The following is a 13,013-nucleotide window of genomic DNA, read 5'->3' as shown; positions in this document are numbered from 1 at the left end:
AAACTATGAGACTTGATTCTGGAAACAATACATTTCATAAGGAACAATGTGCAATTGTGCATATAAATATATTTATGGATTTGTATGTGTGCATACATACTTATAGGCTATCAACTTTGGAGATTAATTAAAGTTAATAGTGAATCAGGGGTATGCAAAAAATCAGTATAGCATGAATTAATTCAGGAGCTCTGTAGCTTTCCTGAGACTTAAAAACCAGAGCAGCCTGAAGTCAGCAATCCCACTTGCATGGTAAAAAATACGTATAAATTACAGACATGCAGTAAGAAGCCCTTGTAAGTGTTAATGGTTGATTATTATTCAACAGAGGACATGGCACTTAATGAAAGAGACCTAACTAGTGGCCCAAATTGCTAATGAGAAAAGTTGGCATCACTGAAAACTTCTGCAGCCTAACTTGCCAGTGGACCTGAACACACTCCAAGACAGAGTCCTTTGTTCCTTGACCTTACTGTAGGACAGCTGGTTCCTCAATGATGTGCCACCTATTCACTTAGCTCAGGAATGAGGTTGTAGGTCCTAGACAAGTGCTCAAAACTTGAAGCTTTTTTTAAGAGACCATATAGCATCTTCTCAAGGTGTTAGTTTTGTTTCCTGCAGGTGCAGTTCCAGCTGTGAGATTTGAGTTTGTGGTGGGCCATCCCTAAACATCTTCCTGAACTGGGAATTTAGGATTTAGCAGCACTCCATCTATCTGTCTTCTGGATCCCTGTAGGCCTTCAGCACGAACAAGATGCACAAAGGTTATGCCATATGAACAGTGTCATAGAATCATAGAATCATAGAATAGTTAGGGTTGGAAAGGACCTAAAGATCATCTAGTTCCAACCCCCCTGCCAGACCTCTGAGATCATCTTACCTCTTTCTGCATTTCTAACTTGCATCTCCACATTCCCAGTGTGACTGTACAGACACAGTTCTTCTCCCCCTTCCCTCTGGAGGCTGAACACAAGCCAGGATCATTCTCAGAGATTTTATTTGCCCTGTAGGAGAACAATGCTCCAAAATAAAATGACATAATTCATCAACTTCAGTATTCTTGGGTTTGCAAAACACGTGGAGAGTTTGCCATTGGAAATGCGATCATGTATAAACATATGCAGTTTGTTAATAGCAAAAAGGAAAATAAAATAAAATAAAATAGGCAACATATTTTGCTGAGTTTAAAAGAACATACGCTGTACTGTTCAATTCTAAGCCACAGTGTAAATGTTATGTTGAAACCTGTTATTGAAATGTCTAACATATAGATTTTTGCTAAAAAAATTAGGTTTTCTAAGTCTTTTTAAGCAGTTATTCATAGATTCAGATTCCATTGTTATTCTTCATACAATTTATAATGCATTCTCATCTCTCAATACAATTTAAAATATTTAACAAAGAAAATCTATGACAAGCCCTCTCTGAACTTGACTGAGTGCTATTAACATCTATTGATAATTGTATTTTACATGCAATTTGCTTAAGGTTTAACTTCTAGTGTAATGCTAGATAAAATTAGATATTCAGTTCTGCTTCAAATAATCAATCTGAGAGTAAAAAAAAAAAAGAGTTTAATAAAAGACTATTTTGGTATTCCCTAATTCTCTCTCATACATAGAGACTTCTAAAATTAAACTAATTAGGCAAAGCTGCTAGTATAAACACATTTCAGCACCTGGAGTTTCATGAATCATATTTTATTCCTTTTTTCCACTCATTAGCTTTTCAAAATGGGAGTTAAATCATCAGTAAGTGAAGTTCATGTGTGTTAGATTCTGCAAGCCTGCATTTTCATGCCGTAGCTGACTGGAAGTCTTTCAGATGCTGGTGTGTAATATTAGTAGATGTCCTATCTAATTTGAAATTTGACTCCATAAGACAGGGAAAGAACAAGTGGCACAGAGTGGAATACATGATCTTATTTATAACTAGAAGCATAAGTAAGAATCCTTGGATACAGTTATTAGCACCTGTTACATCATGGGCCTGTAAAAATGGATTTGCTTTCTGTTAGAGCTATTAATCATTGTAAACTATTTTAGGCACAGTCAGTAAAATAGAAATGCTACAGTCCAGTCATTAAACTGATATGGACACTCAGCAGCTTCATACTCAACAAATACTCTTGCAAGATTGCAGACTTCATAGCAGTAAGCTGTGGATCTCAGTTGCATGACAGCTCTTAAATAGACAGTAGAAATTGTCTGCTTGGGTTTTGGGGGTTCTGAGTTGTGACCATAGTCTCTTGTGTCCCTGCATTCACAACTTGGTCTCATAATATAACTAGAGATCATAAAATAATGTCCTGAGAAAGCAACCAAATTAGGCCAGACAAATTGGTCAGCATGGAGCTCTCCATCAAGCTCTACACTGTATTATCACCTTTTTGACTACTTCTGCAGTAAGGATATTGTGTTGCTTCCTATTCCTACCCACTTAGTAACTTGGTCACATAGCCACATTAAGAAATCTCTTATTTCATGCGTGATTTCCCTGGCAAAGAAATTAATTTTTGTAGTATATATCAGTAATCACCTAAATTAGATTTAGCAAGATGAAATTCCAGGGTTGCTTAAAATCAAAACCCATGTTGCTATAGCCCTGTCCTGCCCCCTCTACTGCTAGCCACATATTTCTGTGTGCTCCCTGGCAGCAGCCTCAGTTACTATATAAATGAGTGAGGAGTGGTCTGAGCATTAATTCTTTTTGGTTTTGGTTGTGGGGGTTTTTAAACCATGACACTTCTATGATATATTTTTGTGATCAGATAGTTTGGCTGACAGATGGGACAATCTGTTCAGCTATCAAAAATCCTGCCAGTAAAGGATGCCATTTCACATGGAGATTATTTAATGGAAAATTAACCACCTGCTGTGAGTTAGCTTCTCATTGATTAACCTCCATGGAGAAAGTCATGGCTGCAGCACTGATGGCTGACATTGGCTGTGTATGAGCTCAGCAATAACACATCTTTAAAGTCATGACATCCTGGGTATTAGTAGTAACTAAGGATTGTTAACAAAGTTGACAGCTGTTTCAGAGCAGAAATCTGGTTTAGTTGATAGAGGGCATAGATGGTGCTGCTTGTCAGGTGGATATAAACAAAGTTTAGAAGAAAACTGATAGACATGAGGAATCTGTAGCAGATCAGTGCTAGTAAACAGGTTGCTAGCCTTGAACCAGAATATTCTGTTATTCAAACGTTAAAAGATGGCAAATGTTCTAGGCCATCTGTACTTACAGGTTATTCAAAACTAACAGAAAATTTAATACCTGGTCTTCTCATTTTACTGTAACAAGAAAGTCCAAGAGACTTCAATTTTCCCTGAATGAGGAAATTACATGTAAATTCTTCCTGCTATCATTTTCTTGCCCAGAATTGGGCTGAGTGAGTTAACAAACCCAGAAGGATCAGGTCATCCAGAGAAGGATACCAGGAGACTCCTGATGACTTAGGTGTTAAACAGTGCTAGACTACTGACAGGATTTACTGATACTGAAGCTATCCATTGGCAGAAAAACATGCCTATGATTTTCACTAGTGGGTTGTCTGTACTTCCAAAATGGGAGGTATGGGTTTGAGAGGGTTTTCTTTAAGAACCTAAAATGGCAGATAGATAATTTTACCATTTCTTTTATGTAAACGTACCACTCTGCATGTCTCCTTCCCAAAGAAGGGGGTTTTATGCACACCTGCATACAGTACAGGCATAAAAATTAGTTCTTCTATGAAAAGCTACAGAAAGCCTAAAAATTATTATTTCAAAATAATTCTTGTTTTCCTAGAATTTATGGCACACATAGGAAAGCCATTATATGCCAAATGTGAAAAAAAAAATCCACATTTTAAAAGCAAAGGTCATTACTAACTGAATAACCACTAAAGAATGCTGGACTATTCATTTCTCAAAGTTTTTCAAACCTTCTAAGGAGACATGACTGAAATCACTTGACTGAATTCTTAAACGCATCGGACCCTAGCCATACTGCTGCGTATCCTGTGAAGACAACTAGTGGTTGTCCCAGGACAGCTACAAAAAAAAAAAAAAAAAGATCAGTTTTTAAGGTCTTTTGTGACTTTAAGATTTATGAAAACCTGCATTTTCAAAAAGGAGCAATGTTGAGAGTTTCCTTAAAGCTATAATTTTAACTCCTTGCAAAATTTTAAAGAACAGAAAGTGCTTTCAGACACCAATTGTTTTGTATCAGTTGGGGAAAAATTATAAGAATATGATTAATTATACATAAAATCAATTTCCAATGTGGAATGATAGAAACATAGAATGGCTTGGGTTTGAAGGGGTCATCAAAGACCACCTGCTCTAAATCCTCCTGCAATGAGCAGGGACATCTTCAACTAGATCAGGTTGCTCACAGCCCTGTCCAGCCTGGTCTTCAATGTTTCTCTCTTGGCAACTGGTTCCAGTGTTTCACCACCCTCATTGTAAAACAGTTACTTCCCTGTATCTAGTCTGAATCTACCCTCTTTTATAGAATCATAGAATCATAGAATAGTTAGGGTTGGAAAGGACCTCAAGATCATCAAGCTCCAACCACCCTGACACGGGCAGGGACACCTCGCTCTAAACCATATTACCTAAGGCCTCGTCCAACCTGGCCTTGAACACTGCCAGAGATGAAGCATTCACAACCTCCCTGGTTGAAGCATTCACAACCTCCCTAGTTTAAAACCATTATCCCTTGTCCTATTGCTACACGTCCTACTAAAAGGTCTGTCCCCATTTTTCTTATGAGCCCCCTTTAAACACTGAATGGCTGAAATAAGGTCTTAGAATAACATGACCATCAGGTCAAAGGAGGTGATCCTGCCCCCTACTCTGCTCTCGTGACATCCCACTTGAAGTATTGTGTGCAATTCTGGTGTCCTCAACATAAGAAAGACATGGAGCTGCTGGACTAAATCCAGAGTAGGGCCACGAGGATGATCAGGGGACTGGAGCACCTCCTGTACGAAGACAGGCTGAGAAAGTTGGGGCTGTTAAGCCTGGAGAAGAGAAGGCTGTGTAGAAGCCTCATAGCAGCCTTCCAGTACCTGAAGGTGGCCTATAGGGTTGATGGGGAGGGACTCTTCATTAGGAACCTTAGCGTCAGGACAAGGGGAAATGAGTTTAAACTTAAACAGGGGAAGTTCAGGTTGGGTATAAGGAATAACTTCTTTACTGTTAAGGTGGTGAGGCAGTGGAACAGGTTGCCCAAAGAAATGTTCAATGCTCCATCCCTGTTAGCGTTCAAGGCCAGGCTGGGCAGAGCCGTGGGTGGCATGGTTTAGTGTGAGGTGTCCCTTCCCATGGCAGCGAGGTTGGAGCTAGATGATCTTAAGGTCTTTTTCAACCCTAACTATTCTATGATTCTGTGATTTTATGTGCTGAAACATGTGAGAAATCTGTGTTTTAATGATGGAATGTTCTCCTGCATGAATATGAATGTATTATACTTTTCTGTCATCTTCTACATCTTTGAGTCTTTTGAGAAATAAAAAATATTTTATTTTCCTCTTTTCAGTGTGTTGCTTGTTACTAATCAGGCTGAAATTACTTCCTCTGATCCACTTCCTCACTCATGCAGCTGAGTCCTGTTTGCTTGCTTGTTTCTGCAGCTGCAAAAATTAAACAGAAGCCTTTTCCACTGTAAAAGCACAGCTATGGGAAGATGAGGGAGGTATATGTTACTTCTAGTGACTCCTGCATAAGCGGTAGCAGAGCAATACAAATTCTCAACATTAAGGAAACTGGATACATTTTGTATATTTTTACCTAAATCCATCAACTGCCTAATTCTCAGGAGTACAAAGTACCAGTGAATATGGATTAGGCTTTTGAGGCCAAGATAATTAATTGCATAAATATAGAATTGGAAGCACCCACTGCAATAAACTGCCACAAGGAACATTCAAGATTCAAAGCCATCGTGTGATGATCATGACAGTGAAGCAACTAGGATACATAGCACAGGGACATCTTCATTATTTAAAGGTGGGAGACAGCTCTCCCTTGAGAACAGGTTAGGGAAATGCTCTTTGGGAGCGGCCTAGAGTTTCTGTCTAGCTGCTGTGAGGAGCAGAATGGACTAAAAGACCTCCTGAGATTCCTTCCAGCTCTGTGATCCTATAATCCCTCATTTCCTAGAATTTGGTCATTAATGAAACAATTACTGTTGCTTACTTGACCATAGAGACCTCCACCCACATTTGCTTATTCAAACATAGAATCATAGAACAGTTAGGGTTGGAAAGGACCTTAAGATCATCAAGTTCCAACCCCTCTGCCATGGTCAGGGACACCTCGCTCTAAACCATATCACTCAAGGCCTCGTCCAACCTGGCCATGAACACTGCTAGGGATGGAGCATTCACAACCTCCTTGGGCAACCTATTCCAGTGCCTCACCACCCTCACAGGAAAGAATTTCTTCCTTACATCCAATCTAAACTTCACATGGCCTGGTCATATACATCTGTGTAGCAATTACAAGAGTAACTGTACCTGTAAGAACCTGAAGAGGAGATCAATTGTAGCTTTATGAGTGGATGTCAGCAGTCTGGCTGAGACTCCAGCCACCTCTTCTGCCCTTGTTTTTTATTTTGTTATACTGAAACATGTTTTGTAAAAATCCACTACTTTCATCCTCTAAACTAGAATTTTCACCTCAGTCACCACCTTACTGTGCTACAATACAATTCAAAAGAAAGGATCAAGAAGGTAATTTGAACGTATGCTTTATATTTTAACTGAAGGGCAGGGGGTCTCCAAAGCCAGACCTAAATAACCCATGCAGTAAATTTAACCAAGCATGAAGTTAACCAACTGCCTGCAAAAGCTGTAGCAGGTTTTCTGTATTACTCTCAGCTTTCTCATATATGAACTACTGAACTTGTTTATAGAGGAGAAATGGTAGGTAAGAGGGGTCAGGACCCCATAGTTTGTCATCCTCAGAAAATTCTGTTTAAAATGAAAGAGTGATCCCTGCTTATTTCAGGCTTGTATGGGCTATTTGAAGGAGAAGAGGACATGTTTGATAATGGTCAAGAGCTTCATGTGACCCTGAGTTTGTATCAAGGGGACAGAGTGAAACTCAAGACAAACCCTTATTTTTTAGTATTTTCCAACTGACTGTTACTGGGATGCAATTTCTGAGACTGTAGCCCTCCCTGGGATCATCAGTTTCCCCATGCACTGCTTAGGGAGTACACAGTTCTCAGTACACTAATTTTTAGCTGCCAGCTAAAAATTGAATGTTACAGTGATGTCTGTAATAGCAGGTATGCCCCTGTTTTGAATCTAGTTGTCACTTGAAAGGGGGAAGATTTTCTCAACTTCTAGTGTTTGATTTGCCTATCAGCGCCCCAGGGAAGCCAAGACCATTGTGCCCAACCAGTCTGTCAGCATCCTGTTATAGGAACTCTTCACTGAACAGTCCTGCTGGATCAGAGGGCAGTTTGACTGAGTTGCTCAGGAAAATGTGCCAAAGCATAACGGGGACTCCTCAGCGGGTCTTTCCACTTTATGTTACCCACTGCCAGTGACTGCTAACACCCATGAAGAACTAATGCTAACAGTTTACGGAATAACACTGTTAATATAAAATCGTGGCAAATTAAGGTCCAGAGATTGCCAGTGATAGGGACTTGTCTGCAAAAACAAGTTAGAAGTGATATGCAACCAGACTGTCACCACTACTGACAGCTAGCATGAGTTAGTTATGTAATGCACATAAGATAAAGTTCTTACCCAGTAGGCATCCCTATTGGGGAGAAGACAGGTTCAGTCTGTTGACTGATCCCAGAAATTACAATGGAGTTTTCCCTGCTCTCCCTTTCCTACTTTCACATATTTATACAATTGGATTATATAGGGGTGGCCGACACGCCAGAAGGCTGTGCTGCCATCCAGAGGGACCTGGACAGGCTGGAGAGCTGGGCGGGGAATAACTTGATGAAATATAACAAGGGAAAGTGTAGAGTCCTGAATCTGGGCAGGAACAACCCCAGGTTCCAGTATAGGCTGGGGAACGACCTGTTAGAGAGCAGTGTAGGGGAGAGGGACCTGGGGGTCCTGGTGGACGACAGGGTGACCATGAGCCGACACTGTGCCCTTGTGGACAAGAAGGCCAATGGCATCCTGGGGTGTATTAGAAGGGGGGTGGTTAGTAGGTCGAGAGAGGTCCTCCTTCCCCTCTACTCTGCCCTGGTGAGACCTCATCTGGAATATTGTGTCCAGTTCTGGGCCCCTCAGTTTAAGAAGGACAGGGACCTGCTGGAGAGAGTCCAGCGCAGGGCAACTAAGATGATTAAGGGAGTGGAGAATCTCCCTTATGAGGAAAGACTGAGGGAGCTGGGTCTCTATAGTTTGGAGAAGAGGAGACTGAGGGGTGACCTTATTAGTGTATATAAATATATAAAGGGGGAGTGTCACGAGGATGGAGCCAGGCTCTTCTCAGTGGCGAACAATGAAAGGACAAGGGGTAATGGGTACAAATTGGAGCACAAGAGGTTCCACTTAAACCTGAGAAGAAACTTCTTCTCAGTGAGGGTGACGAAACACTGGAACAGGCTGCCCAGGGAGGTTGTGGAATCTCCTTCTTTGGAGACATTCAAAACCCGCCTGGACACGTTCCTGTGTAACCTTATCTAGGTGTTCCTGCTCCGGCAGGGGGATTGGACTAGTTGATCTTTTGAGGTCCCTTCCAATCTCTAACATACTGTGATACTGTGATACTGTGATTATGGTTAGTAACTCCATGTAACCCTCCCACCATGTTCAGAGGGGTCAGTTAATTTCCATAAGGTTACATCATTATCATCAAAAGAACACCCTAGTCAAGTTTTGCTGACTCATGACAGCCATATGTTGATGTCGTCCATTTACTGTACCAGACTTCAAAGATACTCTTTCCTAAACAGAGATTCATTACCTCTGTTTCTTAATCTGTCAACACAAGGGCAAAGCCCCCTCTCGCTCTATCAGTTCTTTGTTCGTCAATGTTGTTCATCCTGACCTTGTAGGAGGCCTTTGTCCAGGCTTCTCCATAATAACACAGGTTTCAAGGTTTTAACTATATGCCTATGGAGCTTGAGTGACTCTGGTCATATTGTGTTATTGATGGGTGTAAAATCCTCTTGCTTTACTTTTACAAATACAAATCTGGTTTCCTTCTTTGGCAGCTGCTGTGTGGTTTATCAGTACATGGTGCCTTTAAGTGCCCACTCCGGCAGGGAGTATAGCAGAGCCTGGTCATGGGGCCTTTGTTCTGCTCCACCCTCCATTTAGTTTCTTTAAGCCTATGCTAAGGTTGCAGGGCTGCCTGGGGAACTGTCACTGGGTAGATTCTGTGCATGTCAAATGCATCCCATCCTGAAAGTAACAGCTGTATTTTATTCTAAGTGTTATGATATAACTTTAGAGGACTGGATGGGGGTGGTCTCTAACTTCCCCCATTTTCCCGCACTAGTCTTTAAATTTCATCAGGAGAGCAGCCCCATTCACTGATATTCATATTCTGCTGGAGAAGAACATGACATCAGTGAATGGGGGGAAAAAGCACACTGGAAATGTTTTGTCTTTCCTTCATTACCATTCCTACACAAACATCTAACAAGTGGATTGGTAAATTCACATCGCAGTTGTTTCAGAACTCTGACAGATAATTTTGTCATTTAAAAAAAATGTTAAAATCAAAGAAGCACAAACTGGTTTAGGTGGAAGGGACCTTAAAACTCATCTAGTTCCAATCCCCCTGCCATGGGCAGGGATACCATGAACAGGGGATACCAGGTTGCTCAAAGTCCTGTCCAGCCTGACATCCTAAACCTCTGGGTTACAGGCAGTATAAGCATGTTGCTGTTCTCTGCAGGTGCAGAGAGTTTTGAGCTGTTGGGAAAAATCCTGGGTTACAATGGTGCTAATCTAAACATGAAGAAAGGTTCTCAAGTTACAACAGTTTATACAATTGTGTCTCCATCAGTTCATGTGTTTCCCATCTGGGATCTATCTCCCATCATATTTATGATCACTGGTAGATAAAACTCTGATTTGCACAAAGATCAACATTGTGTGGCAAAGTTGTTCTACATCACATTTTTTAAAGATGCATGTGAGTATAAAGTTCTATATTTCACAGACGTTCAGTACTAATAGCTATCATCTGGACTAAAAGGCTATTAAGCAAGGACACTTAGACTAACAGCCCTGTAGTTACCAGCACTTTGCAGTGCACTGTTCAATATAATCAACTCATCTTGGGGCTGATCATCATAAAATGTGCCACTTCCAGTTGAGTTTGAGGCAGATGCAATTTGCAACATGAAGTCTATTCCTAATGACTGTTAAATGCTAACTTAAATGCCAAAGGCAGGAATCCTTCATCCAGCCCCCACATCTTAAAATGGGAATGCTAACCAAGAGGGGATATCACATCACCCCAAGATGTGATATCCTGGCTCCAGTGAATAAGTAACATTGGTCAGCTCTTTCTCCTTAGCTTAAATACTTTAGTTTTTATTGTTTTTAATGGGTCACAAATCGCTAGGATCATTTCAGTAAACATAGGTTAGAGAGGGATATTCCATGTGAATTTATTCTGACAGACCCAAGGAGGTGGTAACTTTTGGGGAGGGGCAGTATTAATCGGCTGATACAAAACTTTTCACTCATTGTATGAGACAGAATTCTACATCTGGTCATAACTGACACAGTGGCTAAGGAGCTCCAAGGGCTGAGATAGTGTTAATGTCATTCCACCATGCAATGAAGAAAGTAAAGGAAGGGCAATGATGCAACAACTGGTTAGTTAAATTATAATAATCCCAGGCAGGAGGGGATGGGGGGGAATGGTGGGAAAAGAAACAAACAAACAAAAAAAGCCTCAAAAAACATGGAATACAACAGCAGAAGAAATAAAGAATAGAAATGGAATTAATGCTGATAAAGGAAGTGAAGGAAGGCAGATCTTATCAGACATATCTGATTTATTCTTTGACACAAGTGAAACTGATAATCTACAAAACCTCTGATTTTCAAACATGTCAAGCCATCCAGTTTGGGGTGGTTGTCCAAAGAAGTAACACAATCTGAGAATGGCTCCACCATTTCATAAAATTTGGTTAGTTTCTATCTTGCATGCAGATAACCCCTCTAATTGATTTAAAGGCAGTTTTTCAGCAACAATTTTTCTTCAGTTTATTATCCTGTATTTGAACTCAAGATTTTTGTTTTCTCCAGAAACTTAAATGTCACACTGGCTTGTTAGTCTTTCAGCTACTGTAGTATGTCAAGTGTATGCACGTAAGGTTGGATAAAAATTGACATTTTGCTAACCTATTTGTTGGGTGGTGACCAAACATTTGTATTCTACTTTTAATGATTATCCACCTATCTCTTCCCATTGTTTTTACTTCTCCTTGTTCTGGTTTTCTTTTATTATGGCTTGCATTTTGCTTAGTTTTGTATTTTTTGAGGGGTTTTTTTCTACTTTTCTCTCTCTTTCCTTTAACCTTTCTTTCTGCTCTGCTGTGCCCCATTTTTTAGTCAGGGCAGCTCATCATACATCATAATAATCATAATACAGTGAAAAAAGATGCAACTGATTTGGAGCTTTATGAATATTTCAGAGTTACACCCAAACTTTAAAATGTATTACTAGAGAATAATAAGACAGACTAAAACCAAATTACTTTTAAAAAGCACTGCTGTGGAAACTGAAATTGTAGATCAGCGTGAACACATAATTACCAGTTAGACAAAATAAGACAGATAGGAAGAGTTCAAACATTCAACTTTTTTAATGTCTTGTATAATCACTGAATTTTCCGGTGACTGCACAAGAACTACACTTCACAGTGACTAGAAAAAACAAACCCAGTGGTACTTTTGGGACATAAGGTCAAATGTACAAATCGTGACTAATGCAAAGGGCTGATTTTCTTAAAATTCAAATTACATAACACTAAAATGCTTTTGTTTTGCTTAAAGATCATGTTAGCATCATTGTTGTCTGCATGACTTTTCAAAGCTTGTCTCTCTGAAAGAGGAGAGCCTTAGGGAGCACGCTAAAGTTGCAATTCCCAGTTTCATTTTTCTGGGTCGTGTAACAAGGAGTAGTTTTCCTTGACTCTTCATGCTAAGCTCACATCAGTCTTAATAATTTTAGGGCCTACACCTTCTTTACTGTCAGTGTACACAAGTCTCTGAACTCCCTATTACTAATTTTTGCATACCAAAACATACCTGGGAGAGTGAGCTGTTACCTTAGGGCAACTCAGCTGTTGCCTATTTGTCAGGGTACATCAAGGGCAGGTTGCTTCTTAAGGGAAAGCAAGATCCCAGGTTCAGCCAAGAGTTCCGATTGCCAAGTCCACATAGCAATTACTATGGGGAAGTGCACAGCAGTGAGGTCAGTCTGGGGTCACACCAGGGGGTTGAGTCAGCAAGTCAGGATGAAGAATGAATAGGTCTGGAGACAACAAGCAGGGTATGTCAAAGTCCAGTGAGCTTCAGCCAAGTACACAGTGGCAGATAAGTCTGCAGTCAAGATGTTCAGTGTGTGGGCCAGGGTCAGGATCTGGAGCAGTGGAGTAAGTGGGCAGGCACAGGCATGGCTGCAAAGCAGCTCAGGTGTGGACCAAGGGAGAGAGAGCTTCAAGCATGAAGGCAGCTCCCAAGGGAAGGAGATTGGTCCTCTGTTGCATCTTGTTGCCTGTTTCTTCAGTACAGCTTCCATCAGGGAGCTAGGCATGAATGCAGTCAGCTAAACTCCCAGAACAGAAGGAGCATGTTCTGGGCCCTGGTATTATGAACTGCAAATGGAGACATTTTTATAGGCAGATATAAGGCATGTCCCAGTTTATACAGCACAGCAGTGTCAATCTAAGGAGGGGTAAGACTCTGTATTTGGGAGCTAAGAGGTAGCATCAATGTAATGCATGATTTTTCATTGAACTGCAGACTGCTCCAGCTGACAATTGAAACTGAAAATATAGGGCTAACAATGCTGAAA

This window comes from Neopsephotus bourkii, unplaced genomic scaffold (genome assembly GCF_033783945.1).
Source record: "Neopsephotus bourkii isolate Nb327-2 ecotype Australia unplaced genomic scaffold, CSIRO-AGI_Nbou_v1 NB_1508, whole genome shotgun sequence".
NCBI lineage: Eukaryota > Metazoa > Chordata > Aves > Psittaciformes > Psittacidae > Neopsephotus > Neopsephotus bourkii.
Note: the sequence above shows the minus strand (reverse complement) of the source record.